The 24230-nt window shown below is 42.9% G+C and overlaps 1 long non-coding RNA gene across 1 annotated transcript in view; it reads right to left on the bottom strand.

Annotated features, from left to right (window-relative positions):
* Nucleotides 1-559: 559 nt before the first annotated feature.
* Nucleotides 560-24230, bottom strand: part of LOC138680809 (uncharacterized) — a 267142-nt gene continuing 243471 nt past the window's right edge. The window contains exon 6 of the long non-coding RNA XR_011321780.1: nt 560-906. This is a non-coding gene — a long non-coding RNA (uncharacterized lncRNA). The remainder of the gene's footprint in view (nt 907-24230) is intronic.

Here is a 24230-nt window from a genome sequence, read left to right on the forward strand (position 1 = left end):
TTGGGCAGAATATGCTAATCACACTTTGATCAGAGTTTGATCAGAGTGTGATCCGATTTTCTCAGATGAGGAGAAGATGGAAAACTAAATTCTCCATTTTCTCCATTCTGTCAGTCTGTGAAAATTGGTTAGTCTGATTTTGGGACAGTCTGATTTTTTTTACCTCACCTCATTGATTTACATGGCTGAGTGTAATACAAATATCAGATACGAATTGAACATGCTGTGACTTTTTTCCTTGGACAGAGTCTGTCGGAGGGAAAAATCGAACAGGTGTACGACCCCATAGAATAACACTGGTCTGTGTGCAATCCGATGTTATGCATGAACCCTAAACATTTGTGTCACTAGACTCAATCCGATCTTCCACTGGATTGTCCTCATGTCCCCCGTGGTATAGATACACCTATAGTTAGTTGGCATCCGTCAGGTTATGTTAAGCAATTGAGAAATGATTTACTATCCACTAATTAAATTACAGGGCAACACATCATTGGCTTCTTCCTTTTAACTTCTTCATAGGAAACAAAAGAAGAAACAAGAACGAGACGAGTCTTAATTCAGGGGCATTGTCTCTGTTTCCAGATTACAGAGATGAAATATTACTTTATAGTTAAATGAATAATTATATTGTACTAGCAGTAACAATTCACTTTTTCTCTCGCCTCAGGGTTACAACACATTTTGCACAATAGGGAAGCCTTTCTTTTTATGTCTCAAAACTGTACCACAAACTCTTCCTTATTCATAACACAGAGATCTCCAGCTGCGATAGGCTCTTTCCTTTGCTCTGGATGACAGTTTTCTGTGTTCATTCCAAGCACAGGGGGTTTAATAAACATATCTGGCAATCTTTTGATAGCTGGAGGGCTTTGGATGACACTGTGTGCAAACAATATGTTCTCACTGTGGAAAACAAGTTTATTCAATTATTCAATTAATAGATTAGAGACAAGATGCATGTTGTCCTCCAATGCAACACAGAGGAGAATTTTATGAATCAGAAGAAGGGGTAGATATTTTTTAGCACCTTTCACTGACAAGGAATTGTCAGAAGCATTATGCTGGGGAAGATCAGGAAGCTCTTTACATGGAGCAATAAAAGTCAGCATGAGACCCCATAGCCCCTTATTACAGGATGTAACACATTGCTTATCTTCCAGCGTAGAAATCTCCAGGTCACTCATGTAAACTACACACCAATAAGTCAGCCGTCAGCTTCTGAAGTAGCAGCCCCACTTAGCACAGAACATAAACAGTCCCCCTGCTGATATTGCCCTAAGTTCAGGCTTGACTATGTGTCTGCAGCCTTGGGAATTTGTTTTTAATATATAATTGTTTTCTGGACTTTATACGCTGCTATATCAACTATACGTAGAGATGACACATTGCCATAAGTAATTCTTTATTAAAAAATATTTATTTATTGCCAATGATTTCTCTTCTGGAACTCCTATAGGTTTATTTATCATTTACTCGTGTATTTATTTTTTTCATATTACCCAATATTTAAAAGGAACATGTCAGGTTCAGTGATGCGCTCAACATGCAGATTAATCTGCAGTTTAAAAGCATCATGAAGGTGCTTGTTTGATCTACTGAAAGTGTGGTACCCAGGAGAAAATGAATTTATTTCCTCCTGGAAGCTGCCGGCTTTCAGTTATGCAGATGTTAGAGAAAGAGCAAAGACAGACTGCCGTATTTCTCATGCGAGAATCGCATCCCACTGCACGCACCGGCCTGGCACCTCTCCTGAGCAAGACACAATGATATATTTCTATGCAGCTGTCAAGCTCAGGTGAGCCGACAGCCAGTATGAGGTTTACTATGCAATTCTCGCATGAGAAATACAGCAGTCTGTCTCTGCCCTAACACTGTTTATTTGCAGCGCTGGGGTCCTGGGATCAAATCCCACCAAGGACAACATCTATAAAGAGTCTGTATGTTCTCTCCGTGTTTGCGTGGGTTTCCTCCTTGTACTTCGGTTTCTTCCCACACTCCAAAGACATACTGATAGGGAATCTAGATTGTGAGCCCAATGGGGACACCGATGCTGATGTCTATCAAGCTCTGAGGAACATGATAGCACTGTATAAGCAAAGCAAAATAAATAATAATAACAGTTGTGGCCGGAGCAATAACACTTACTGCTCATAGCACTGTGAGCGGCGGCTGTAGGCACACTCCAACACTTTGACTGACAACCGACTCTGCAGTGCAACAGTGCAGAGTGAACAATCAATCAAAATGCTGGGCATTTGTAGCCGCCAATCTCAAAATGGTGACTGCAATTACTCTGAACGCAGCAGACTAAATGACTGAAAGCCGGCGGCTCCCAGAAGGATTAAAGCTCAATTTCTCCTAAGTACCACTCTTTCGGTACTGAGGCTTGGTACCTCCATAATGCTAATAACTTGCAGATTAACCCTGTATCTGCAGATTAATTATCTGAATTTTAAAGTGCCCTCTTTAAAGTGCATCAACATATTGAATTTAGTTTAGTTTAGTGTAGGAAAAAACTGGAGTGACTTCAAAGAGGGTTTCTTTGGGTTAACTTAATGAAGTAACTCTAATATGCAAATTGCCTCTTCTGAGAAAAAGAGGACTTAAACTCTATAGCACCACCTGTTGGAAGTAGCGATCCTACAAGTCACAATCAACCCTTTAACGAGTCGTGCAATATGACTTAGGATAAAAGCCAAATCAGTATCTCAATTCGCAGACATGGTGTTTCGGGCTGTTGGCCCTCGTCAGTGCGAAGCATGAGAACTGATTTGGCTAGGTGAGAGGCTCTGGACTGGGGTCTAAGGGGTATCGTTTTTATGGAGAGTGACATACCATCTCTGGCTTGTCAAGGTAAGGAGGCTTATTCGCCGTGCAATGCTCCTCTGGGAAATATAATATGCAAATTGCCTCTTCTGAGAAAAAGAGAACTTAAACTCTATAGCGCCACCTGTTGGAAGTAGCGATCCTACAAGTTACAATCAACCCTTTAACGAGTCATGCAATATGACAGGATAAAAGCCAAATCAATATCTCAATTTGCAGACACGGTGTTTCGGGGTGTTGGGCCTCGTCAGTGTGAAGCATGAGAACTGATTTGGCTAGATGAGAGGCTCTGGACTGGGGTCTAAGGGGTATCGTTTCTCCTTATATTCTCCTGAAGTAACTCTAAGAACTAATTTTCCATCTGTAAGCCTGGACTTACCTGATGGGGGTCATTCTGACCCTACCTGGAGGAAAACTTAAACTTAAAGGGAACCTGTCACCTGAATTTGGCGGGCCGGTTTTCGGTCATATGGGCGGAGTTTTCAGGTGTTTGATTCACCCTTTCCTTACCCGCTGGCTGCATGCTGGCCGCAATATTGGATTGAAGTTCATTCTCTGTCCTCCGTAGTACACGCCTGCGCAAGGCAAAGTTGCTGATTGGCAGTCAATTAGTAACGCATGTCAGTTTGTCTAAAGGGACTTCAATTGATTTCCTCTTTGACATGTGCTATGTGCCCATATTTCACTCGCCTGGGGAAACATTATAAGACATGGCACCCGTGCTCACTATATTTGTTTTTCTAATAGATTTTCAGGCTCATCATTTGACAGATGGAGGAATATTGCTACCATTTCAGCAAGCAGACAAAAGGCAGTTGGAGCTTCTCCACATGATGATACGTGAAGACAGAATATCGCAGGCTTCCGTTGATGATTACACAGCTCTATCCATCTGTCTGCTGCTGGAGGTTGTGAGAGTGAGATACCGCTCACACCATCTTCATAAACAAAAGCAGACTGTGCTGTCACGAGTCAGACACGCCAACTAATTGGGCCTGTCGACAGACAATATTCTGTGTCAACAGCTCTTGTAACAGTTTGAAACAGCAATAATATGTTGGATGATGGTGAGAATGACACATATGTGTCTAATAGCATCTTGGAAATCTGACATAAATAGAAAAGAATTGCTAGAAAATGTCGTTCCTGGGCCTCACTCTCTCTTAGACTTCGTGGCAGCAGAAATAGACAGAATCGTCTTTTTTTGTGTCTATGTTGTAACACATCTTCCACTGTATCATTACACATGCTGACAGCTTAATTTGAGACTTATAAATGCCCAACTTTAAAATTAATCTAGCTAACGATTTGTTTCAACAAGACACACAGGATTCTCGAAAATTAACAGAAAACTAAATTGCTTTATTTAACTGGCACAGGGCCAACATGAGTATTCTGTATGTTAATGTGTCTGTCTCTTTAAGATGAGCTTGCAAAATTACAACTGTCAAAATTTATTGCCGAGACACCAGATGCACAACTGAGATAGACAGGAGCATTTTTAGGGATTTTATTGTAGCATTGTAGTAAAAAAAATGCGTTTTATTATAGTAAATTTAGATATATCAACAAGACCCAAAGCAGAACATGCCCCTCTATAATGACACATAAATATTATAGCATTAATAAAAAATAATGCTAGATATGTATTGCTAATCACTGGGTCATTGCTTGCTCAGAACTTTAGATTATGCATCAAATTGTCACTGTAGAGAAATAAATGTGATCATGGACTCAGCATTACTCAAAAGTAGAGATAAATGGATCTTTTGAAATCTAAATTCACTAACTTTTTTTAATTTCCCCCCAAAATTTTATTACAGGCAAGCAAATTCATTTATATCTCAATACTGTAAAGCTTGTTATTACTCCGAAAAATACAACGGGTGGGTTGGGGGATGAGGCGAGAGAAAACCTTACTGACCCTAAGCGCTTACACTTTAAAAGAGAGAGAGGACCCCATTGATCATAGGAACTTACACTTTATAGGAAATAGAAAAATAGAGAGGGAGAAAGAGATGTGACCTCACTGACCCTAAGAGCTTACATTTTATAGAAGAAAGAGTGACTTTGGAGATGGAAAGTAACTCTGCTGTATAATCTGTGCTCCCCTGGGAACCATTGATCTCGCATGGTTCAGGTACTGACCTCCACTGGACAAGGCATGATAATCCGCTAAACAAGGGTGTGATGATCACTATCGTAAAGAGTGTGACCACGACGAAGCCCGTACAGGAGTGGGGTGGTCCACTGGCGCCTGCACCAAAATATATCCATCAGCTCCTTGCGCCACAATAGCTATAGCGGCCGTTGGCCCATCAGAGGTCTGCAGCTAATGTCCTTGCAAAGGGCTATGGAGCAGGAAGCAGACACTGATTATCACAGGAGCAAAGAAAGTAAGAATAATTGTTTATTTTTTTGTGTTTTTATATATTTGAGGAAAGAGCCAGAAAATTAAACATTATTAAATATAGGACCGAGGACGGGGAACATTATTACAGGAAAGGGCACACTATTATTGGGGCCAAGATTGGGGGCATTATAATAGATTGAGGGACATTATTACTTGACAGGTGTCATTATAGGGCACATTATGACAAGATGGGGAGCATTATTACAGGATGAAAAATTTTTACAGGATAGGTGCCAGGAGAGGGCACATTATTACAGGTTGGGGGCCAGGGCAGGGTACATTATTAAAGAATGAGGAAATTATTACTAGACTAGGGACATTAGTACAGGATGGAGGACATTATTATTTCATGGAGCCAGGACGGAGGAGATTAACACAGAGGCACATAGGTCTGATCAATATACTGGTGGGGTCCCATGTCCAAATTTGTACTTGGACCCATAGTACTCTAGTCACGCCACAGCCACTTCGTGTCATAGCTGCACATCATTATGGGGAGACCCTTAAAGCAACACAAAATTACATTAGCCCGCTCTCTGATCCTTCTGCAGTGTGGGAAATGATGCATGGAACTTGAATTTCAGGGAATTTGACACCATCTTGATCTCCCATGGATTGAACCAGTCATCTCTGCTTACAAAAAAAAATTCTAGTTTTTTTACATTAATACTTTCAATGGCCAGTTTGCCGTGCCTTGGAAAACCCAAAGCAATGCTTTGTGACTTTCCATTCTGAGTTCACTGTCAATCCCTCATAAGTGGGTTAGGCCAGTTAATAGTCAAAATGTCCAGTTCTGACATCTTCACCTTGTAGTAGTTCTGCAGTGCGTTGTCTTATGACTAGCTTTTTAAATTAAAGCTTTCACTAAGTATCAGTCAAACGTACACATAAGCAGTTAATGGACGGATCATAGATTGGCGGAGCTGCTGACCAATGCAACCGGATGCAGAAAATGACATTTTCAGTAAATATAGTACAGAACTTATTTGACTCTTTAAAGCATATGACGGCAGCGGCAGATCCTGACAGCAGATACACTGTACACTGTGAAGATTAATCAGAAATCAGTGTTGTCAGGGAAAACTCTTTTCTTTTACCTGTTTTTATGTGTGCTATTGATGTTTCTACTTGCGCTTTTTTTTATTCATTTGAATGGCCGAAAAATACTGCAATATGCTGAAAGAGTTTTACACTTTGAAAAAACAATTTAATGGTTCAACTTTGCAAGAAAAATACAAACAGCATGAGCATGAAATTTCAGAAATCTTTTTCACTTTGCCGGTACTGTAAAACGCTTACCCTTGAAAAAACATGTGGGAAAAAAAAGTTTAAAAAACACAGCATGTGAGAAAGTCCTAACACATGAAAATGCTTTTATGTCTCCTTGGAAAAGGCAATAAAGTGTGATTGGAGGAGGTGTGCGATATAGGATTCCTAACTAAAAAATAGAAAGACGGGTCTGAAAGTGTAATGCCCAACACATGTACATATACGGGCACTGTGTCTGGATAAGCATTGAAGGGATTGCGGTTCTTAATTATTCGTTCCATTGTTGCTAATGGTCTTGGCATATGGCTTGGACACAACCATTTCTAAATTCCGATCCCTTGGAGGCAACCAGACTGTGAGAAACATGAAATGGCTTCCATTTCAATCAGTTGAGACCGCCACTATCAGAAGAAGTGACAGTGTGGATGATCCAATCCTCCTAGGAGGCTGTGCTCCATGACCACCCAATAGATGGTTTTCATACTTTAAACTCCTGGCTTTTCAAGACAAATACCAGATGTTTGCTTCGAGTTGAGAATTTGTATATTACCAAAGGCAAGAAAATTAATTTGTACATCTTGAATGGTAGCTGGACTAGTGCATATTGTCACACAAATTAATCAGGGAGAAAGTCAAGACCACAATGTTTGCTGTTTCTACATAGTAGTGCAAATCCAGCAGATTTTGGAGAAGATTAACCTGTTTAAGGTTTGCTTTTCATGTTAGTCCATCATCGTACAAAAATACCTCAGGTATGTCAGACAGACATGTGTTGTGTAAGAAGCAATTCATAATTTCTGTCACTTTCCTCAGGAATGGTTGATGCTATTGTGTGCACTCAACCCTGCCAAAATCACAAGCAATACTGGATACAACTTTCTTTTCATTCATCTATTCATCCTGGAAGCCAGCACACATTTCTCGTTCAGACGAAATATGCAGCCTGCAGAGGAGGCAGCAGCTGATTGGCTGCAGCTGTCATGTGATGCCCCCTGTCATGTGACGCCCCTTTTTTTATTATTATTTATTAACCGCACTGTAGGGCCCATTAACATTACCTTTTACAGTGGGGACAACTATTTATGAATTCACAATTTACAGTGTTCAAATTAACAAAAAAGCGGAATTCTCCAAGGAATATCACTTAAATGTTGCCAATTTTTGTGCATTACAAGATACATTGTATTTTAATTATTTTACAATAGCTTGAGGAAGTATTCACTCACCTGGCACCTATTTTGTTACATTACAACCTGTTTCAATATTTTTGCACTCCAATTTGTGTGTGATCCATCAGCACTAAATAGTTTAAGTTGGTGAAGTGAGAAAGATATTGGCATAAATTAATGGGATTAAATAACTAAAAATTGGCATGTTCATATGTATTCACCTTTTTTGCTATAAAACCCTTAAAAATTTCTGGTGCACAGCAATTACCTTGATAAGTCACATGCTTGGTGACAGGACGTCCCCCTGTGTGTAATCTAAGTGGCACATGTCTGTCAGTATATACACACCTTTTCTGAGAGGCCACAGAGGCTGCAACACAATTAGGCAAGAGGCCCCACTAACCAAACAACACCATGAAGACCAAGGAGATCACCAAACAAGTCAGCGACAAAGTTATTGAGAAGTACAAGTCAGGGTTGGGTTATAATTAGTGTTGAGCGATACCTTCCGATATTCGGAAATATCGTATCGGATTGGATTGGCCGATATAAAAAAAATATCGGATATCACCGATACCCGATACCAATGCAAGTCAATGGGACACAAATATCGGAATTAAAATAAGCCTAAGCCCTTTCTGTCCTTGTACATCCTGTTCCGGAGGGGGGAAGAGTGTGGGTGGTGTGGGCCTCTCTGGGGCCTGTTCAGCCTGTCGGGGGTCTGTGCGGCCTGCCGGGGGTCTGTATGGGCCTCTCTGGGGTCTCTGGGGTCTGTGCGGTCTGCCGGGGGTCTGTACGGCAGCCGGAGGTCTGTATTGGCCTCTCGGGGGTCTGTGTGGGCCTGCCGGGGGTCTTTGTTTGTGTGCAGGCATTAACCGATGGGACTACAAGTCCCATCGGGCTATGCCTGCTACAATGGCAGTGATTGAAACATTAGCCAATGATGGGACAGTAGTAGTCCCATCATCCGGCTAATGTGTTGAATGTAAAAAAAAACATACATACTACATACATAATACATACATACATATGACATACTACATACATACTACATACATGCATACATACAACATGCTACATACATAATACATACATACTACATACATACTGCATACATACAAACATGCAACATACATACAACATACATACATACATACAACATACATACAACATACTACATAGATACACACATACTACATGCATACTACATACCACATACATGCAACATACATACATACATACATACAACATACATACAACATACTACATAAATCCATACAACATCCATACATACATACTACATACATACTACATACATACTGTACATACAACATACATACTACATACATACAACATACATACATATTACATACATATAACATACTACATACATACTACATACAGTACATACATACATACTACATACATACAACATACATACTACATACATACATACTACATACAATACATTCATACATTACATACAATACATACATACAGACATACAGTACATATAACATAGATTACATACTCACCATTACTTGTCATTTTGATCCCCGAAGCCAGTATCATCTGTAAAAAAGATTAAAATAACAAACAACCAATATACTCCCTGATCCGCAGAAATCCACGAGTGTCCCACGACGATCTCCAGTGGAGAATGGCAGCATCAGCTGTTTCTTATTGTTTTTCTTGTTTTTTTTAATGTGGAGGTTTTGATGTTTTGCACATTTGTAAATAATTGTGTTCTCTTACTATTGTGACATTTATTATGATCCTTTCCACCTGAAGGACCTTTGGTTAATCATGTGACCATTTATTCGGTTTTCATTGGTCCATGGGATCTATATATTGTGCAATGAACTATGTGTATATAGCTTTGAGAAAGATCTTTAGTGATCGAAACGCGTCGCTTTTGTCCCGTTGTGCTTCTGGACAGCACATTTCCACTGCTTTTAAATTGGCAAAATAAAGTTTCAAGCCTGAATTTTATACATATGGAGCTGGAACAAGTTCTTTTTTTTTCCTTTCTCTTGTGACTACGTGGATCAGCGTGGAGTTCCGTGCACCTGCGGTGGTTACTTGGTGAGCTGGCTTTACTTGCTATGTAGTGTGTATGTATGTAGTATGTATGTATGTTGTATGTATGTATGTATGTATGTACTGTAGTATGTATGTAGTATGTATGTAGTATGTTGTATGGATGTAGTATGTATGTAGTATGTATGTAGTATGTTGTATGGATGTAGTATGTATGTAGTATGTATGTATGCTGTATGTATGTTGTATGGATGTATGTAGTATGTTGTATGTATGTAGTATGTATGTATGTATGTATGTTGTATGCATGTTGTATGTATGTAGTATGCATGTAGTATGTATGTTGTATGTAGTATGTATGCTGTATGTATGTTGTATGGATGTATGTAGTATGTTGTATGTATGTAGTATGTATGTATGTATGTTGTATGCATGTTGTATGTATGTAGCATGTATGTAGTATGTATGTTGTATGTAGTATGTATGTAGCATGTTGTATGTATGTATGTCCAAGGTAAAAAAGAAAAAAATGATGTGCACTCACCGGTCCCAATAAATCAGATTTCTTTATTTGGACATAAGGCGGTTACAGACGAGGAAAAACGTGCAGATAAAGGGACGACAGCTGTTTCACACGTATGTGCTTCTACAGGTCCCAATGACTAAAGGAAACGGGGAGGTTGGATTTATAATTAACCCAAAAAACTGTGCACTCCCCCTTACCTATGTCATCGGCGCTAATGAGCACCTGGTTTCAAAACGTGAATAACATAGACTACTACAAAATATATATATATATATATATATATATATATATATATATATATACAGTGGGGCAAAAAAGTATTTAGTCAGTCAGCAATAGTGCAAGTTCCACCACTTAAAAAGATGAGAGGCGTCTGTAATTTACATCATAGGTAGACCTCAACTATGGGAGACAAACTGAGAAAAAAAATCCAGAAAATCACATTGTCTGTTTTTTTAACATTTTATTTGCATATTATGTTGGAAAATAAGTATTTGGTCAGAAACAAAATTTCATCTCAATACTTTGTAATATATCCTTTGTTGGCAATGACAGAGGTCAAACGTTTTCTGTAAGTCTTCACAAGGTTGCCACACACTGCTGTTGGTATGTTGGCCCATTCCTCCATGCAGATCTCCTCTAGAGCAGTGATGTTTTTGGCTTTTCGCTTGGCAACACGGACTTTCAACTCCCTCCAAAGGTTTTCTATAGGGTTGAGATATGGAGACTGGCTAGGCCACTCCAGGACCTTGAAATGCTTCTTACAAAGCCACTCCTTCATTGCCCTGGCGGTGTGCTTTGGATCATTGTCATGTTGAAAGACCCAGCCACGTTTCATCTTCAATACCCTTGCTGATGGAAGGAGGTTTGCACTCAAAATCTCACGATACATGGCCCCATTCATTCTTTCATGTACCCAGATCAGTCGTCCTGGCCCCTTTGCAGAGAAACAGCCCCAAAGCATGATGTTTCCACCACCATGCTTTACAGTAGGTATGGTGTTTGATGGATGCAACTCAGTATTCTTTTTCCTCCACACACGACAAGTTGTGTTTCTACCAAACAGTTCCAGTTTGGTTTCATCAGACCATAGGACATTCTCCCAAAACTCCTCTGGATCATCCAAATGCTCTCTAGCAAACTTCAGACGGGCCCGGACATGTACTGGCTTAAGCAGTGGGACACGTCTGGCACTGCAGGATCTGAGTCCATGGTGGCGTAGTGTGTTACTTATGGTAGGCCTTGTTACATTGGTCCCAGCTCTCTGCAGTTCATTCACTAGGTCCCCCCACGTGGTTCTGAGATTTTTGCTCACCGTTCTTGTGATCATTCTGACCCCACGGGGTGGGATTTTGCGTGGAGCCCCAGATCGAGGGAGATTATCAGTGGTCTTGTATGTCTTTCATTTTCTAATTATTGCTCCCACTGTTGATTTCTTCACTCCAAGCTGGTTGGCTATTGCAGATTCAGTCTTCCCAGCCTGGTGCAGGGCTACAATTTTGTTTCTGGTGTCCTTTGACAGCTCTTTGGTCTTCACCATAGTGGAGTTTGGAGTCAGACTGTTTGAGGGTGTGCACAGGTGTCTTTTTTATACTGATAACAAGTTTAAACAGGTGCCATTACTACAGGTAATGAGTGGAGGAAAGAGGAGACTCTTAAAGAAGAAGTTACAGGTCTGTGAGAGCCAGAAATCTTGATTGTTTGTTTCTGACCAAATACTTATTTTCCTCCATAATATGCAAAAAAAATGATAAAAAAACAGACAATGTGATTTTCTGGATTTTTTTTTCTCAGTTTGTCTCCCATAGTTGAGGTCTACCTATGATGTAAATTACAGACGCCTCTCATCTTTTTAAGTGGTGGAACTTGCACTATTGCTGACTGACTAAATACTTTTTTGCCCCACTGTATATATATATATATATATATATATATATATACATTTAAAATCGTGTGATACTGAGAATAACATCATAACAGAAAAAAACCAAAAAGAACAACAACAAACTTTAAATAAAAAAAAATAATTTACAAAAAACTCCGAGAACATCATTAGGTGGAAATCTTATAGAAAGACCGACATGTCTATTCTTTCATTCAGGCCAATTGGCCCTGTTGCGCATGTGCGCATTATCCACCTTGCTTCTCGCCTCAGAAGTAGCTGATTTAGATTGCCTCCTTGCTGCGGTGGACTCATCCTTTCAATGCCTGCAAAACGGAGTGTGTGAACATTACCTGCATGACAGTGTATTACATGGTTCACTAAACGCGGGACCCCCTTCCCTGTGCGTACGGAACTGAAATGTTCTCTGATTCGCACAAAGAGGGGTCGAATAGTTTTACCTATATAATAAAAGCCACAAGGGCAAAATATTACATATACTACGTATGCTGACTTACAAGAAATAAATTCCCGAACTGTGTGACTAATAGGCCCGATTTTCAAAGTGCTACCTATTAGATGGTAGGAGCAAAAGCTACAATTGCCTGCATTTGAAGTTACCCTTCGGGATGCTTCTATCCAACCAATTTGTGTGATCACCCTGAACTCGATTGCGGACTAACAAATCTTTGATGTTTTTTCCCCGCCGCCCGCCCGCCGTATGTATGTATGTAGTATGTATGTAGTATGTATGTAGTATGTATGTAGCATGTACGTTGTATGTATGTAGTATGTATGTAACATGTTGTATGTATGTAGTAAGTATGTAGTATGTTGCATGTATGTAGTATGTTGTATGTATGTATGATGTATGTATGTATGTATGTAGTATGCATGTACTATGCATGTAGTATGTATGATTTTTTTTTTACATTCAACACTAGGGTTGAGCGAAACGGGTCGAACATTTTCAAAAGTCGCCGACTTTTGGCTAAGTCGGGGTTTCATGAAACCCGATCCGACCCCTGTGCGGGGTCGGCCATGCGGTACGCGACTTTCGCGCCAAAGTCGCGTTTCAATGACGCGAAAAGCGCCATTTCTCAGCCAATGAAGGTAAACGCAGAGTGTGGGCAGCGTGATGACATAGGTCCTGGTCCCCACCATCTTAGAGAAGGGCATTGCAGTGATTGGCTTGCTGTCTGCAACGTCACAGGGGCTATAAAGAGGCGTTCCCGCCGACCGCCATCTTACTGCTGCTGATCTGAGCTTAGGGAGAGGTTGCTGCCGCTTTGTCAGAAGCAGGGATAGCGTTAGGCAGGGTCCATTAACCACAAAACCGCTTGTGCTGCAGCGATTTGCACTGTCCAACACCACCCTCGGTGTGCAGGGACAGTGGAAGTTTTTTTTTTTTTTTTTTCCCCTCAGCGCTGTAGCTCATTGGGCTGCCCTAGAAGGCTCCCTGATAGCTGCATTGCTGTGTGTACGCCGCTGTGCAAACCAACTGCTTTTTTCAAAGCACAAATCCTCTTGTTCCTTCCTTTCTGCACAGCTATCTTTTTTGTTTGTCCACACTTTTTATTTCATTTGTGCATCAGTCCACTCCTTATTGCTGCCTGCCATACCTGGCTGAGATTACTGCAGGCAGGGAGATAGTAGCTGCCTGCCATACCTGGCTGAGATTACTGCAGGCAGGGAGATAGTAATTGTAGGACATTCCCTGTTTTTTTTTTTTTTTTTTTTTTTGGTGGGAGATTAAGATTGGCAATTTGGCATTTCTGCTAGAGTGCCATCCCTGTGTGTGCCATCTCTCTCACATAGTGGGCCATAGAAAGCCTTTTCATTTTTCTGTATTTTTTTTTGTGGGGTGTATAAATTCTCCCTGATAAAAATACAGTGGGAGATTAATATTGGCCTTTGGGCTTGTGTGCCAGTCCTGAGTGTGCCATCTCTCTCACAAATAGTGGGCCATAGAAAGCCTATTTTATTTTTTTTTGGGTTTTATAAATTCTCCCTGAAAAAAAGGGAGATTAATATTGGCCTCTGGGCTTCTGTGCCAGTCCTGAGCGTGCCATCTGTGCCAGTCCTGAGCGTCCCATCTCTCTCACAAATAGTGGGCCATAGAAAGCCTATTTAATTTTTTTTTTGGTTTTATAAATTTTCCCTGAAAAAAGGGAGATTAATATTGGCCTCTGGGCTTGTGTGCCAGTTGTGAGCGTGCCATCTGTGCCAGTCCTGAGCGTGCCATCTCTCTCACAAATAGTGGGCCATAGAAAGCCTATTTAAATTTTTTTTTGGTTTTATAAATTTTCCCTGAAAAAAGGGAGATTAATATTGGCCTCTGGGCTTGTGTGCCAGTTGTGAGCGTGCCATCTGTGCCAGTCCTGAGCGTGCCATCTCTCTCACAAATAGTGGGCCATAGAAAGCCTATTTAAATATTTTTTTGGTTTTATAAATTCTCCCAGAAAAAAAGGGAGATTAATATTGGCCTCTGGGCTTCTGTGCCAGTCCTGAGCGTGCCATCTGTGCCAGTCCTGAGCGTCCCATCTCTCTCACAAATAGTGGGCCATAGAAAGCCTATTTAATTTTTTTTTTGGTTTTATAAATTTTCCCTGAAAAAAGGGAGATTAATATTGGCCTCTGGGCTTGTGTGCCAGTTGTGAGCGTGCCATCTGTGCCAGTCCTGAGCGTGCCATCTCTCTCACAAATAGTGGGCCATAGAAAGCCTATTTAATTTTTTTTTTGGTTTTATAAATTTTCCCTGAAAAAAGGGAGATTAATATTGGCCTCTGGGCTTGTGTGCCAGTTGTGAGCGTGCCATCTGTGCCAGTCCTGAGCGTGCCATCTCTCTCACAAATAGTGGGCCATAGAAAGCCTATTTAAATATTTTTTTGGTTTTATAAATTCTCCCAGAAAAAAAGGGAGATTAATATTGGCCTCTGGGCTTCTGTGCCAGTCCTGAGTGTGCCATCTGTGCCAGTCCTGAGCGTCCCATCTCTCTCACAAATAGTGGGCCATAGAAAGCCTATTTTTTTTTTGGGGGGGGTTTTAGAAATTCTCCCTGGAAAAAAAAAGGGAGATTAATATTGCCCTTTGGGCTTGTGTGCCAGTACTAAGCGTTCCATCTCTCTCTCTCTCTCTTAGTCAGTGGGCCATAGAACGCCTATTTTTGGTTTTATTTGTTTTCTAAATTCTCCCTGAAAAAATCATTTTATTTTATTTGGTTTCTAAATTCTTCCTGATAAAATCATATTTTTTTTATTATTTTTTTTCTAAAGTCTCCCTGAAAAAAAAAAAAAAAAAAAAAAAACAGTGGGAGATTAATATTGGCCTTTCTGCTTGTGTGCCAGTCTTGACTCCTGGGTGTGCCATCTCTCTCTCTCTCTCTCTCTCTCTCTCTCTCTCTCCAATTGTGGTCCATAGAAAGCCTATATTTTTTTTCCTTGATTTGGGTTCCAAAATCTACCAGAGAAAATAACTCCATCAATCATTGGTAGAAAAATATTGGCCTCTGGGCTTGTGTGCCACTCCTGATTCCTGTGTGCGTCATCTCTCAGTCAGTGGGCCATAGAACGCCTATTTTTGGTTTTATTTGTTTTCTAAATTCTCCCTGAAAAAATCATTTTATTTTATTTGGTTTCTAAATTCTTCCTGATAAAATCATATTTTTTTTATTTTTTTTTTTTCTAAAGTCTCCCTGAAAAAAAAAAAAAAAAAAAAAAAACAGTGGGAGATTAATATTGGCCTTTCTGCTTGTGTGCCAGTCTTGACTCCTGGGTGTGCCATCTCTCTCTCTCTCTCTCTCTCTCCAATTGTGGTCCATAGAAAGCCTATATTTTTTTTCCTTGATTTGGGTTCCAAAATCTACCAGAGAAAATAACTCCATCAATCATTGGTAGAAAAATATTGGCCTCTGGGCTTGTGTGCCACTCCTGATTCCTGTGTGCGTCATCTCTCACTCAGTGGCCCATAGAAAGCATATAGTTTGTTACATTTGTTTTCTAAATTCTCCCTGCAAAAATCAATTTTTTTTTTTTGGGGGGGTTTCTAAAGTGTTCCTGAAAAAAATAAAAATAAAAAACAAATAATAGTGTGACATTAATATTAACATTTGTGCTTCAGTGACAGTCCTGCGTGTGGGGCATCTCTCTAATTTGCAGCCACCAAAAAAAGAGTGTGTAACATTGTGCCTGATTTTCGCGGTGGTCTCACCAACCTGTAAAGGGGTAGCTAAATCATACTGAAGTTATAGCTCACCGTGTAAGTTGTGTGACTGCAACAAATAACGTTAGTTTGGTTACGTTTTTAAAACAATGAGGAAGTCTAGTGGAAGAGGTCGTGGCCGGGGGCGTTCATTGTCAGCTGGTAATGAGGGTAGTGGTAGTGGTGGAGCATCAGGTGGTCGTGGGGAAAAAAATATTGCACCTAAGTCTGGAGCTGTGGAGCCAGGTTCGTCGTCCGGCTACACAAGGCCTCGAACGCTCCCTTTTCTGGGATTAGGAAAACCGCTTTTAAAGCCGGAGCAGCAAGAGCAAGTTTTGGCTTATCTTGCTGACTCAGCCTCTAGCTCTTTTGCCTCCTCTCGTGAAACTGGTAAAAGTAAAAGCAGCGCGTCGTTAGTGGATGTTCACGGTCAGGGACAAGTCACTTCCTTGTCCTCTTCAGCAAAAACAACAACAGAGAAGAATGCAGCAGGCGACACAACGGGTTACTCCATGGAGCTCTTTACACATACCGTCCCTGGCTTAGAAAGTGAAGCAGTTAACAGTCCATGCCCATTACAAATTGAATCTGACATGGAGTGCACTGACGCACAGCCACAGCCAGACTACTATGCTGGTCCTTTGACTCAGACCACAACATTGCCCTCGCAGGGTGCTGATCAAGATGAGACTATGTTGCCCCATCACGAACGCTATACCACCGAACGACACGGTGACACAGACGAAGTTGCGCAGGAGGTACAAGAAGAGTTATTAGATGACCCAGTTCTTGACCCCGATTGGCAGCCATTGGGGGAACAGGGTGCAGGCGGCAGCAGTTCTGAAGCAGAGGAGGAGGAGGGGCCGCAGCAGGCATCAACATCGCCACAGGTTCCATCTGCCGGGCCCGTATCTTGCCCAAAACGCGTGGCAAAGCCAAAACCTGGTGGAGGACAGCGTGGCCATCCGGTTAAAGCTCAGTCTGCAATGCCTGAAAAGGTATCCGATGCTAGAAAGAGTGCAGTCTGGCATTTTTTTAAACAACATCCAATTGATCAGCGCAAAGTCATCTGTCAAAAATGTTCTACTTCCTTAAGCAGAGGTCAGAATCTGAAAAGTCTCAATACTAGTTGCATGCATAGACATTTAACCACCATGCATTTGAAAGCTTGGACTAACTACCAAACGTCCCTTAAGGTTGTTGCACCCTCGGCCAATGAAGCTAGTCATCAACGCAACATCCCTTCCGGCAGTGTAGGACCACCATTTAGCGCACCACCTGCTGTATCTGTGCAGGTATCTTTGCCAGGCCAAAGCAGTCAGGGTCAGGGAATCACCAGTTTCGTAGTAGGAAACACTGCATCTAGGGCACCGGCGGCAACAATACCATCTCCCACCGTCTCTCAGTCTGCCATGTCCACCGGCACCCCCGCTAGTTCCACGATCTCCATCTCTCCAGTCCAGCTCACCCTACATGAGACTATGGTTAGAAAAAGGAAGTACTTAGCCTCGCATTCGCGTACACAGGGTTTGAACGCCCACATAGCTAGACTAATCTCGTTAGAGATGATGCCCTACCGGTTAGTTGAAAGCGAAGCTTTCAAAGACCTGATGGACTACGCTGTACCACGCTACGAGCTACCCAGTCGACACTTTTTTTCCAGAAAAGCCATCCCAGCCCTCCACCAGCATGTTAAAGAGCGCATCGTCCATGCACTCAGGCAATCTGTGAGCACAAAGGTGCACCTGACAACAGATGCATGGACCAGTAGGCATGGCCAGGGACGTTACGTGTCCATCACGGCACACTGGGTAAATGTGGTGGATTCAGGGTCCACAGGGGACAGCAAGTTTGGGACAGTTCTGCCTAGCCCACGGTCTAGTAAACAGTTGTCTGTAGCCGTTCGCACCCCCTCCTCCTCCTCCTCCTCCTCGTCCTCCTGCAGAAGCAAGAGCTCGTCCACAGACCGCAGTCGCACAAACACTCCATCCGCACCTGCCACTGTTGCACACCAGGTCTCCCATTATGGGGCAGCTACTGGCATACGTCAGCAGGCTGTATTGGCTATGAAGTGTTTGGGCGACAATAGACACACCGCGGAAGTTCTGTCCGAGTTCTTGCAGCAAGAAACGCAGTCGTGGCTGGGCACTGTAGATCTTGAGGCAGGCAAGGTAGTGAGTGATAACGGAAGGAATTTCATGGCTGCCATCTCCCTTTCCCAACTGAAACACATTCCTTGCCTGGCTCACACCTTAAACCTGGTGGTGCAGTGCTTCCTGAAAAGTTATCCGGGGTTATCCGACCTGCTCCTCAAAGTGCGTGGACTTTGCGCACATATCCGCCGTTCGCCTGTACACTCCAGCCGTATGCAGACCTATCAGCGTTCTTTGAACCTTCCCCAGCATCGCCTAATCATAGACGTTGCAACAAGGTGGAACTCAACACTGCACATGCTTCAGAGACTGTGCGAACAGAGGCGGGCTGTTATGTTTTTGTGGGAGGATACACATACACGGGCAGGCAGTAGGATGGCAGACATGGAGTTGTCAGGTGTGCAGTGGTCGAAGATTCAAGACATGTGTCAAGTCCTTCAGTGTTTTGAGGAATGCACACGGCTGGTTAGTGCAGACAACGCCATAATAAGCATGAGCATCCCCCTAATGCGTCTGCTGATGCAAAGTTTGACGCACATAAAGGATCAGGCGTCTGCACCAGAGGAAGAGGAAAGCCTTGATGACAGTCAGCGATTGTCTGGTCAGGGCAGTGTACATGACGAGGTACCGGGCGAAGAGGAGGTGGAGGATGAGGAGGATGATGGGGATGAGTATATTTTTAATGAGGAAGCTTTCCCGGGGGCACGGGAAATTGGTGGCGTGGCAAGGCCGGGTTCTGGTTTTTTGAGGGACACAAGTGACGTAGATTTGCCTGCAACTGCCCCTCAACCAAGCACAACCGCAGATTTGACAATGGGAACTTTGGCCCACATGGCGGATTATGCCTTGCGTATCCTCAAAAGGGACACACGCATTACAAAAATGATGAACGATGACGATTACTGGTTGGCCTGCCTCCTTGATCCTCGCTATAAAGGCAAATTGCAAAATATTATGCCACATGAGAACTTGGAACTAATATTAGCAACAAAACAATCAACTCTTGTTGACCGTTTGCTTCTGGCATTCCCTGCACACAGCGCCCGTGATCGTTCTCACACGAGCTCCAGGGGCCAGCAGACCAGAGGTGTTAGAGGGGCAGAAATCAGAAGTGGCGTTGGCCAGAGGGGTTTTCTGACCAGGTTGTGGAGTGATTTTTCTATGACCGCAGACAGGACAGGTACTGCAGCATCAATTCAAAGTGACAGGAGACAACATTTGTCCAGTATGGTTACAAACTATTTTTCATCCCTTATCGACGTTCTCCCTCAACCGTCATTCCCATTTGATTACTGGGCATCCAAATTACACACCTGGCCAGAATTGGCAGAATATGCATTGCAGGAGCTTGCTTGCCCGGCAGCTAGTGTCCTATCAGAAAGAGTATTCAGTGCTGCAGGTTCAATACTAACAGAAAAAAGGACTCGTCTGGCTACCCAAAATGTAGATGATCTAACCTTCATTAAAATGAACCACAACTGGATTTCAAAATCTTTTGCCCCACCCTGCCCGGCTGACACCTAGCTTTCCTATGAAAAGGTCTTGCCTGTGGACTATTCTGAATGACTTTTCCAATCTCGTAATTTTCTTCACCTGATTGTCCAGCATACGACATGTTTCCACCTCACGAAATGGCCAAACTCCCCACACGGGGTCGTGCTATCGCCACTTTGCGCTTGGACCCTTGAGAGTGCTGTTTGTCTGAAGAGGTGGGTGTGGCCGCTTTTGGTCGACGGCACTGCCACTGGGTCCCTCATAGTACAATAAAGTGTCTCTGGCGGTGGTGGTGCGCACCCAACGTCAGACTCACCGTTGTAATATGAGGGGCCCTGTGCCTGTACCGCCGGCCACAAGCCAGTTCCCCCCCCCCCAGCTCAAACAGTGCTCTACCACTAGCAAAATTATCTCTCACAGCTTCACCAATGTGTAGTCTAGGCGCTGACATCCTTCAATGCCTGGCACTGACAATACCATTGTTTTGACATTTTTGTTATGTTAGGCCTTCGAAGCCTGTCTGCGGTCACTCCTTCCACTAGACTTCCACTGACCATACACTGCTGCCCATGTACCCCTGGAACCAATTTAAAGTGCCTACAGCCAGCCCAATTTTGTTATGTTAGGCCTTCGAAGACTGTCTGCCGTCACTCCTTCCACTAGACTTCCACTGACCATACACTGCTGCCCATGTACCCCTGGAACCAATTTAAAGTGCCTACAGCCAGCCCAATTTTGTTATGTTAGGCCTTGGAAGCCTGTCTGCGGTCACTCCTTCCACTAGACTTCCACTGACCAGACCACTGCTGCCCATGTACCCCTGGAACCAATTTAAAGTGCCTACAGCCAGCCCAATTTTGTTATGTTAGGCCTTGGAAGCCTGTCTGCGGTCACTCCTTCCACTAGACTTCCACTGACCAGACCACTGCTGCCCGTGTACCCCTGGAACCAATTTAAAATTGCCTACAGCCATGTGTTAATATTTTAGGCCTTCGATGCCTGTCTGTGGTCACTCCTTCCACTAGGCCTCCACTGACCACACCACTGCTGCCCGTGTACCCCTGGAACCAATTTAAAATTGCCTACAGCCATGTGTGATTATTTTAGGCCTTCGATGCCTGTCTGCGGTCACTCCTTCCACTAGGCCTCCACTGACCACACCACTGCTGCCCGTGTAACCCTGGAACCAATTTAAAATTGCCTACAGCCATGTGTTATTATTTTAGGCCTTCGATGCCTGTCTGCGGTCACTCCTTCCACTAGGCCTCCACTGACCACACCACTGCTGCCCGTGTACCCCTGGAACCAATTTAAAATTGCCTACAGCCAGCCCAATTTTTTTATTTTAGGCCTTCGATGCCTGTCTGCGGTCCATTCTTTCAGCTACTACTACACTGACCAGGGCACTGCTGCCCAAGTACCCCTGGAACCAATTTAAAATTGCCTACAGCCATGTGTTAATATTTTAGGCCTTCGATGCCTGTCTGTGGTCACTCCTTCCACTAGGCCTCCACTGACCACACCACTGCTGCCCGTGTACCCCTGGAACCAATTTAAAATTGCCTACAGCCATGTGTGATTATTATAGGCCTTCGATGCCTGTCTGCGGTCACTCCTTCCACTAGGCCTCCACTGACCACACCACTGCTGCCCGTGTAACCCTGGAACCAATTTAAAATTGCCTACAGCCATGTGTTATTATTTTAGGCCTTCGATGCCTGTCTGCGGTCACTCCTTCCACTAGGCCTCCACTGACCACACCACTGCTGCCCGTGTACCCCTGGAACCAATTTAAAATTGCCTACAGCCAGCCCAATTTTTTTATTTTAGGCCTTCGATGCCTGTCTGCGGTCCATTCTTTCAACTACTACTACACTGACCAGGGCACTGCTGCCCAAGTACCCCTGGAACCAATTTAAAATTGCCTACAGCCATGTGTTAATATTTTAGGCCTTCGATGCCTGTCTGTGGTCACTCCTTCCACTAGGCCTCCACTGACCACACCACTGCTGCCCGTGTACCCCTGGAACCAATTTAAAATTGCCTACAGCCATGTGTGATTATTTTAGGCCTTCGATGCCTGTCTGCGGTCACTCCTTCCACTAGGCCTCCACTGACCACACCACTGCTGCCCGTGTAACCCTGGAACCAATTTAAAATTGCCTACAGCCAGCCCAATTTTTTTATTTTAGGCCTTCGATGCCTGTCTGCGGTCCATTCTTTCAACTACTACTACACTGACCAGGGCACTGCTGCCCAAGTACCCCTGGAACCAATTTAAAATTGCCTACAGCCATGTGTTAATATTTTAGGCCTTCGATGCCTGTCTGTGGTCACTCCTTCCACTAGGCCTCCACTGACCACACCACTGCTGCCCGTGTACCCCTGGAACCAATTTAAAATTGCCTACAGCCATGTGTGATTATTTTAGGCCTTCGATGCCTGTCTGCGGTCCCTCCTTCCACTAGGCCTCCACTGACCTGTCTACTGCGGCCCGTGTACCCCTTGAACCAACCTAATAAAATATTTAAAAAATTAATTTGATTATAAAAAATAAGATCGTGTTGAGATCTCAAATGCAGACATTTTAACAATCAAAACAAACACACAACAAATATCTGGAACTGTACTACAAAGGTCCAACAGCTACAATTTCTTTCTCCTGCAAGAAGTTAACTGAAAGTTTTTTGGAGTTGTTAACACAGATATGGCATCCACCGAGTGTTGTCCTGTCGCGTCTCCTTTAAATTATTTCCAATAAGATGTTAAACTATTAATTTAATAAAATCAATAATTAAAAAAATAATTGAGTAAGTCAAAAGCACATTGCAAATAAACATTAATTACAAATCAAGAAGCATGGCGCGTCCGAGGGTGAGTAGATACCGAATAAGAATATAATCACCCTCGGACGCGCAATGCTTATTTACAACAGCCTTCCTTCCTAAGAATCAGCCCTTCCGTGGTGTAGAGAGAGGTTGTTGTTACACTCCAAGGTGTTCCCCAGGTTGCCTTTCCTGAGCTTCGATCTTCCGGCTCTCGTTTAGTAGCTGTTGGAAACTACGCTGCATTAGGCCTACTAATTGTGTATGGGTGAAACAGTGGCGCATCTGCGGTCCCTCCTTCCACTAGGCCTCCACTGACCTGTCTACTGCGGCCCGTGTACCCCTTGAACCAACCTAATAAAATATTTAAAAAATTAATTTGATTATAAAAAATAAGATCGTGTTGAGATCTCAAATGCAGACATTTTAACAATCAAAACAAACACACAACAAATATCTGGAACTGTACTACAAAGGTCCAACAGCTACAATTTCTTTCTCCTGCAAGAAGTTAACTGAAAGTTTTTTGGAGTTGTTAACACAGATATGGCATCCACCGAGTGTTGTCCTGTCGCGTCTCCTTTAAATTATTTCCAATAAGATGTTAAACTATTAATTTAATAAAATCAATAATTAAAAAAATAATTGAGTAAGTCAAAAGCACATTGCAAATAAACATTAATTACAAATCAAGAAGCATGGCGCGTCCGAGGGTGAGTAGATACCGAATAAGAATATAATCACCCTCGGACGCGCAATGCTTATTTACAACAGCCTTCCTTCCTAAGAATCAGCCCTTCCGTGGTGTAGAGAGAGGTTGTTGTTACACTCCAAGGTGTTCCCCAGGTTGCCTTTCCTGAGCTTCGATCTTCATGCTCTCGTTTAGTAGGTGTCGGAAAGTAGGCTGCATTAGGCCTAAAAAATGGGGAATGGGGTGGAGAGAGATGGTGTGTTACACTCCAAGGTGTTCTCCAGGTTTCCTCGCCATTGCTTCGATCTTCCGACTCTCGTTTAGTAGTTGTAGAAAACTACACTGCATTAGGCCTACAAAATGGGTATCGGGTGGAGAGAGATGGTGTGTTACACTCCAAGGTGTTCCCCAGGTTGCCTTTCCTGAGCTTCTATCTTCAGGCTCTCATTAAATTGTGGTTAAATGGAACAACTGCATTTGGCGTACTAGTTGGTTTGGGGCCTACTATCGGTGTCTGCCACTCCTTGCTGTTCTAGTGGTTTCCTGTCCTGAAATTCCATTTTCAGCCTCTCGTTAAGTAGTTGTTAATGTTAGACTGCATTTGGCCTACTAGTTGGGTTGGGGCCTACTATCGGTGTCTGCCACTCCTTGCTGTTCTCCTCCACTGAACAAAGCTGTGCCGCCTGTTTACTACGGTTGCCAATTTTGAACTGCATTTCGACTACTTACTGATTTGGCC

Source organism: Ranitomeya imitator, chromosome 5, assembly GCF_032444005.1.
Source record: "Ranitomeya imitator isolate aRanImi1 chromosome 5, aRanImi1.pri, whole genome shotgun sequence".
NCBI classification, from domain to species: Eukaryota; Metazoa; Chordata; class Amphibia; order Anura; family Dendrobatidae; genus Ranitomeya; species Ranitomeya imitator.